Source organism: Lissotriton helveticus, chromosome 2_1 (assembly GCF_964261635.1).
Source record: "Lissotriton helveticus chromosome 2_1, aLisHel1.1, whole genome shotgun sequence".
Taxonomy (NCBI): Eukaryota; Metazoa; Chordata; class Amphibia; order Caudata; family Salamandridae; genus Lissotriton; species Lissotriton helveticus.
This window is the reverse complement of record NC_136059.1, coordinates 1,640,887,524-1,640,895,503: the sequence shown is the minus strand read 5'-3', so window position 1 is coordinate 1,640,895,503 and position 7,980 is coordinate 1,640,887,524.

The window sequence follows — 7,980 nt, the reverse complement described above, 5'->3', positions numbered from 1 at the left end:
ACATGAGGCACTTTCTTGTATGGACATTAATTTAGTTTGTCTAAAGCATTTAACTAATTCCAACCTAGAAATCATGGCATTTGATGTCTTGGGTGTTCTCCAGAGGTTTGGCTTGCCTAACTTAAAGGCAAGATCCCTTATGTGACAAAGCCAAGGAAATTTCTTGGTAGCACAGATGGTCAGGAGCTCATTTAGCTCAGCCCTGTAGACAGACAACTCTGGGGTCACCCATAACCTCTACCAGAATGTTAAAGTTCTCAGGGCAATCTCTATATCAAGGGTCCTAATGCCCAAGTCCATGCGGAGGGGTGTACTACGGGGTAGGCCTACAAGCTGCCGCATGACATTGTTCTCCACCTTCGTCAAGTTAGTGGTAGAGCAATGCCCCCACAACTCCACCCCATATAGTGTAGCACCTGTTGCTTGTGCTTTGTAGATTTCCACCACAGGGGCGGCTGGTTTAAAAACTGAACTTCTGTGCAATTTCATTATACCGTTCACTATCTGGGTTAGCCTGAGTCTTGCTTTGTCCAACTGAGGCCTCCATTCAAAGTGCTCTGACAGGGTAACTCCCAGATAGTCAAATATCTTCATTCTTTCCAAAGGAGCTCCGTGTAGTGAAGGGTTTGAACGAGTCGTGTTGGGGGGGTTGAAGACCATATATTTAGTCTTTGTTAAATTGATCTCCAGCCCTCCAACTTACAAAAATTGGCAAAGCCATCAAGAATGCACTGGATACCCATTGGTGTTTTTGAGAGTAGCAGGGTATCATCAGCAAACATCAACGCAGGGACCTTCCCGGAGACTAACTTGGGGGCATCATTGTCCTTTATTTTTTTAAGATGGTCAATAAGGCTGTTGATAAAAAGACAAAATAAAGTAGGAGCCAAAACACATCCCTGCCTTACCCCCTTTTGGACAGGAAAACTGGAAGTAAGTTCCTCATATTTTCCGCATCGTACTTGGGCAAAATTTTCTGAGTGGAGCCTCTCAATAACATTAAGAAGGTTGGGAGGAATCCCAAGGTCGCCCAGCACCTTCCAGAGTTTCTCCCAGGGTACAAGGTCAAAAGCCGACTTCAGAGCCACAAATATAAGATAGAGGCTGCCACCATCTATAGTCACCGTTTTCCAGAAGAGTAGTTGTAGTCTGAATATCTGGTCTACAGTTGACATAATAGTTCTGAAGCCGGCCTGGTAGGGACTTAATATTTTTTCTTCTTCCAGCCAACCCTGAAGACAGTCCAAAAGCACCCGGCCAAAGAGTTTTTGGGTAATATCAATTAAGCTTATCGTCCTGTAGTTGGAGGGTGAAAGGGGACAGTCTTTTTTTAATATGGGAACTATCTCAGCATATGGGAACTATCTCAGCCCCGCACCAGGTATTAGGGGGATCCAAGCCCTTCAGGACAGCATTAAATAGGGCACAGAAGTATGGAAACCATATTTTGGGTTCTTCCCGGAAGTGGTCCCCCGGTAATTTGTCTAGACCTGGCGCTTTGTTAAGGTGAAGCTTATTAATAGCGTTTCCCACTTCGTTCATAGTGATCTCCATGTCCCCCACCTGGTGGAACCCCGATGCCATACTGGAGGTAACAGTGTTATCGGGCCCACCATCCCTAATGGAGTACCTTGACCCAAAGTGGGTCTCCCAGGCTTCAGACGCTATGTTGTGCTCGATGGCTGATCTCCCTTCCCTGTCGCCCAAAAGGTTTTCAGGTTTACTTTCAGTTATAATTTTTTTCTCTTTTCCTTCATTTTTTTTTTATATATAAGGAACAAAGGTATGTAGTAAATTAGAATATAGATTGTTAAGTTGGAACTTAGATGTTCAGGTGTTCTATTATAGCCTTATAGCCTGCCAATGCGGGCTATACTGGCCAGTAAAGGCAAACTTCAGCGTTAAAATACCCAACCTTTAGCTCGGGCCTTTAACTAGGGAGCAGGACTTTAATGCCAGTATAGCTGAGCTATGGAGAGCTATAAGGCTATTACATCATTCTACCACCTAAGGGCAGAATGTTCTAACAAATAAAACAGAGGCCTCACGGAACCCGAGGGGATTGAAATCCCCTCGGGCTCCGTACAGCCTTTGTTCACAGCAACAGCTAGGAATCACAGCATTGGAATGTTGGAGCCCCAGGCTTCTACTTGCCATTAGAAGCCCGGAACACTTCTTTGTTTCCAGTGGAGCCCTCAACTTTTCCAATGTTCTAATATAAGCTAGTGTGTACTTACAGCAGTGAGACTAACCTGATATTGTATTCATTTGATGTTATTGGTCTCATTGTCTATCATTGGTGTACATTCTGAATTCTGAGGAGTGTTCCAGTTTCCGTTGTACTGCTCCTCTCCTGGTGTATGGATGGTCCAACAGAGCTTTTTCATAATACTACTTGTGGGCTGTTTGTACTACCACAAAATCTTAAAGAGGAACAAATCCTCCCGGGGGATAAACCTCCCAGATTATCCCTGCTACCAAAGATCAATCCTGATAGTGCAGTGTCGTGAGAAAGTGCCATCTTTCTTGCATGGTATGCACCCACGTTTTGCTGAATTGCTGATGTGCTTTGACTTAGTGTGCCCTGGCCTCCTGTCAATCAGGTGCCCAGGGCCTGTGTTCCTTCCCTAAAACTGTGTTGAAACTAAAACCCAATTGGCATCTCTGGCCACATGTCAGCCCCTGGTAAATGGTACCCTAGGTACCCAGGGTATTGTGACCAAAGAAGACCCCTAAGGGCTGCAGCACTTACTGTGCCACCCTTAGGGGCCCTGCACCCTGACACACACACAATGGCTTGGCAGGCTGAGTGTCCTGGTGCAGAACTATACAAAGAGTCGACATGGCACACATCCCCGTGTGCCATGCCCACAAACCCACTGACCTGGCATACACCAGTCACCCCTCTAGCTGGGTGCCCTATGCCAGTGGTGTGGGTCAGGTGCAGGAGCCCTGTGCCATTACAGTACCCAGGGCCATTCTGGGCACTGTAAGTGCAGTGATGCCATTATGAGTATATGTTGCTGGGAGGTTGTCATTACGAATTCCACAGCACCATAATGGCTACAAAGAAGACTGAGAAGCTTGATATCAAACTTCTCAGGACTTTAAACCCACACTGATGCCAGTGTGGGATTTAATGTAAAATGCACTACAGAGGGCAACCTAGCCTACAATCCACGTCTGGTCTGAGAGGCTGCCTGGGCTGCCATACAGCAGACATGTAGCTGGACCCCTGGGTAGAGATCCCTCCACTCTCCTGGGCCTGCAACAATGCACATCCTGGGCGAGGTGCTAGGTCTCCTCCCACAAGATAGGCAGGGAAAGCTTCAAAGGCATGCCACCTCTGTGAGCTTCTCCAGGCCACTTGCTGTACTCAGCAACTGGCCCCCACCGGTTCTGACCCCCACTCTGGCAGGAAGAGAGGTGGGAAACCCTAAGTGAAGAAAGGGGGTGTGCCGGCCTCTGCCAACCCCCCCCCCCTCAGGTGGGAGAGGCGAGTTGAAGCACAACTCCGGGCTCCGGCCATCTTGAGGATGGGGAGCCCTGCCCAATCAGAGATAGGCTCCTAACCCCCTCCCACAAGAGAGGAGCAGAATAGATGGTGTACTCACCCCAGGACAGGGACCTATTGGTCCCTGCCTGTAACGCTTCTAAATTTAGTATTTATGGGGCACCCTAAACCTTCCTTCCTCGGATACAGATTTGAAAACAAGAAAGAAGTTCAAGAAGAAGACCTGCTGGGCAGCTGCTGACAATAGGACAACACCAACTGACTTGGCCCCAGCCCTACAGGCCTGTTGATCCTTGAACCTGCTCCTGCTAAATCCTCGCGACTCCTGCAAACAGCAACCTCGAAAACCCTGGAGGACCTGCCTGCCTTGAATCTCTTAAAGACTGGGACTCCCATGAGCAGTGGTTCTGCTCAAACTGCAATACCCCTGGCGCCAGCCAGGAACCGCGAATCCAGCACACTCTGCACCCGCCGAGCCCAGCCTCTGCCTGAGTGGGCAAAGACCCTGATTACGTCCCCCCGGTGATTGTGACCTGGAATCCAGTGCCCAAGGACCCTCCTCAACGACCCAGACGATGCCTGCAGCCTCACAGCAAGGGACCCCTCCAGCTGCGACCAGCAGAGGGTAAGATTTCCCAACGTCAAAAGACACCCCTGCACCCGGCACCACACGGCCCCTTGTACCCTTGTACTCCTGGGTGCCTACCTAACCTCCAAGATCCCAACTTACCTCTCGAAGTGTTGGTCGCCCCTGAAGAATCTCCGTCCCCGAGCCTGCAGCCTTTGTTCATCTCCCAAGATCTCCATTGAATAACATTGAGTGCCTGATGGCTCGAAAGCACCCTGCATCCAGCCGCCCGAGTGCCCCTGGCAGTGCAACCTTTGTTCTAACCTGCTCCCCCATTTGCCCTGAGCAAGTGACCAGGAGCCCAGCTCCCTCGCGGCTGGGCAGCGTTGCTGGAGACACCCGCGCTGATGCGATCAGAAGGAAACCACACATCTGGAGGAGCGGAAACTAATGAATAATATACAGACTGACTGGAAAGCCCCGGATGCCCTAATTTCTGGTTACCATTGAGGAACCGACTACGGCCCAACCGTAAACAGGCCACTGGACGGCCCATTCTTAAGCGCTCCCGCACTTTCACGTCCTGAAGAAGACCCCAGCATGAGGCTTCAACCAACCCTTAATCCATAGGGGTCGAAACGTAGACCAGATTGTTCTCACTTTCTTAACATAGGGAGCAACCTTGTGATATATACAATAGCCTATGTTAAAGATCTACCATGGAACTAATGAACGAAATTAGTCTGTAAAGGTTGCATCATCACTGTGATTGTAATATGGTCACAACATCCTTTACCCAGTCCTCACCTTCACCCAACCACACCTATCCCTCTCAAACTGTCTCCTTTCTTTGTCACTTTGAGCGCAATTTTAATATTGTACTAGTATTGGTGTATTTATTTCATTTGTGAATGAACCCACAAGGATTTTTCTTGTAATTATGCCGAGACCATTGTCCGTTAGACTCTGCTTGACTCAATGAAGAAATTGTTTGCTTGCATGATGTATAACTTGTGGCATTCCTTTGAATATCCTACTAAGTACCCAATCATTGATACTGTTTGAATAAATTCCCTGTACTACACAGAAGTAATTTCCAAATTATTTAATTATGTATAGTTTCTTTACGATGAATTCTTGAACATAATCAATAGACACTGACCACTATATACATACCTACCCACAGCTGCGTGGCCTGCTTGCCAGCAGCCACCAACTGTACCTGCCTGACCCTGGGAGACCCCTGGCTCTATGCCCAGAACCTTAACTCTGCCAGTCGGCTACTTACCCAAAAAGCCGATAACTCACTTTTCTTTCATAGGGTAACATTGACTGGTTCAGCCGAACAACGAATTCCGATTTACTCACCTGTTATCAGGAGAGAACCCAGTGCTGCATCTTTCAGCCCAGCACTGACCCTGAAAAGTAATTTTAACCGTACTTACCAGTAACTTCAATTTCCTTCCATAGGAATCCATTGTATGGTTTTCACCAGAAAAGTTTCTAAGTGTCGATTTTCAAAAACTACAAATATTCCTTAAAAATCGCCTGTATGACTTAAACGCATTCTTTGAGTAAGAAAAAGTAACGATAACCCTACTTACCTGCTAAGTGAATTTCCTCCCGTAAGATTACATTGGTGATTCTATGTGAAAAAGTTGCTGTCAACTTTTAAAATACAATAATATTCCTTAAAAATCCCTACTGTAACCAAAACGCTTTTACTTAACTGTTTACAGGAGATGTCCTAGGACTGAATCTAGGATCCAGTCCTGTGGTTAGAAAAGTAATCCATAAAGTAACTAATTGCATTTGTCTAGAAATTTCCATTGAGCTCAATGTTGCATTGTGTTTGAAATTGTGTTGCCTATTGCAACAACTGTAACTATTGTAACCAAAAAGTCTATTGCCTATTTGAAAAGTATTTAACTAAAGTAACTCTATATTTTGATACCTTGTTGGTTCCAAAATAAAACAACTATATATTTTGATACAAAACAATTGGCCTAGAGTTCAGTTCTTGAGTATGTGAGACCATTTGCTGACTGGGTGTGTACAACAAATGCTTTACACTGTCCTCTGATACTGCCTTACTGCTCAACCAAGCTACCACTTTAGAGAATAAGGTTATATCTAACTTTAGCCTCTGCCAAACCTCTGGGGACTGTGTACTCTATACACACTGTACCTTACTTTGCTCCACTATATATAGAGCCACTTTCCTACAAGTGTGCATGGTGGCTGCGACCATAGGATCCAACCTAACCTTGCCCCCTATGCCTTAGTTCCATCCTCGCAATACACAATCTCTCAAAATTTCCTCTGATACACTCAAGACCAATAATAATGGACATGGTCATGTCACTCCTACTCTTGGGCCTACATGCCAACCCCCGCTCCTCTTAACTCAATGCTCACACTTCCCCAGTAGTGGACCTACTCCTTTCCTTTGATACCAAAACAGTACTCTCAGATAAACTGAGCCTCGCATTTCTAAGGATGGATATTAATTTGTGAATGGATAATAAATGTACTTGATTGAGGAACAGAATATCATATTGTCCAATCATTTATATTTTTTTTAAAAAGATTTTTGAACAAAAATGAATTGCTTAATGTTAAATGTATTTTGCAATAACCGGTATGGCAGTACATCTGCATATTTGGTGTGCACTCTCCCATCACTGGCGTTGCCGATTTTATTTATTTAGTACTTGTATGGTGCGACAGATCATCCCTCGGGGGATCTCTCGGCGCCTGGGCATGATTGAATCTGCTATCTTAAATTAGGCAAGAAATGTAACAAATCAAAGAATGCATGTCATGTAATGTGTGCAGGTAGGACTAAGTGTATAATTCTATTAATTATGGCCATTTCATAAATGCAAACATTTTAGAAGCGAAAAGTGGGAGATTTTAAAATGTAATCAGGAGAACATATTTCTCCCATTGACTTCTATTGAAGCAGAGGCAATTTCAGGTGGGAGATAGCCCACATCAATCGAGTCTTTTGGCATGTATGCAATTTATATATCACAAAACAAAATAACGAATTGTTTAAATACCTTATTGATACACATTATTACTGTAATAAATGGTACTCATTTTACCAAACTCACATGACTGAAAGCTTCAGTTGAGGAAATACCTACATTGTTCTTTTAAAATTAGATGCAGGATGCATTTTGTTTATTTAAAATGTTATTGCAATCAAATGGCACCCACGTGTTGGAGGGAGGTGGGGGTGCTCCTTTTTTACTTGTCCTTTTTCTGGCATATTTATTTCATTTTAAAAGAATAACCAATGTACCAGCTTAGCAAGGCCAGACCTATTAGCTTTATCACTGCATGTTTAGTATATTAATTCTGTCTCTACTTGATGTCATATTAATGTAGAAGTTGCCTAAAACAGCTCTAAGATAATTTTGAAATGTCTTCCTCTTATAATTGCTGTTTGAAGCCTGGCTTCCAAAGATGAAAAGTACCTTTATTTGCTCAAGTTCACTTTTTTTTTTACAGAGTTGACGTAAAAATAGCAGCCCTGCCAGTAGAATACTAGCAGTGACAGAACCTTCATGCGCTGAGCCAACTAGATAAATTCACTGTGCACATATCAAAATTATTGGCTTTGGCCGCGCTTGCTGTTTTTTCTGATATATGAAAAAGAATATTTCTTTTTTTTAATTAAAGATAGCCTCCATTGGGTCTCTTATAACGTTCCCCGGAAAACAGGTCCCTTTTCTACGTCCATAGGTGCGCATGGACATTTGGAGTGCCACGTCAGGCCAGTGGTTGTTTGGATCCTGAAAGGGTGAAAAAAAAATAGAGAAGCAATTAGAAAAACAGAAATCACATTTGAACTAAAAAGCAGTTCTTCGAAACATCTGAACTGATATAA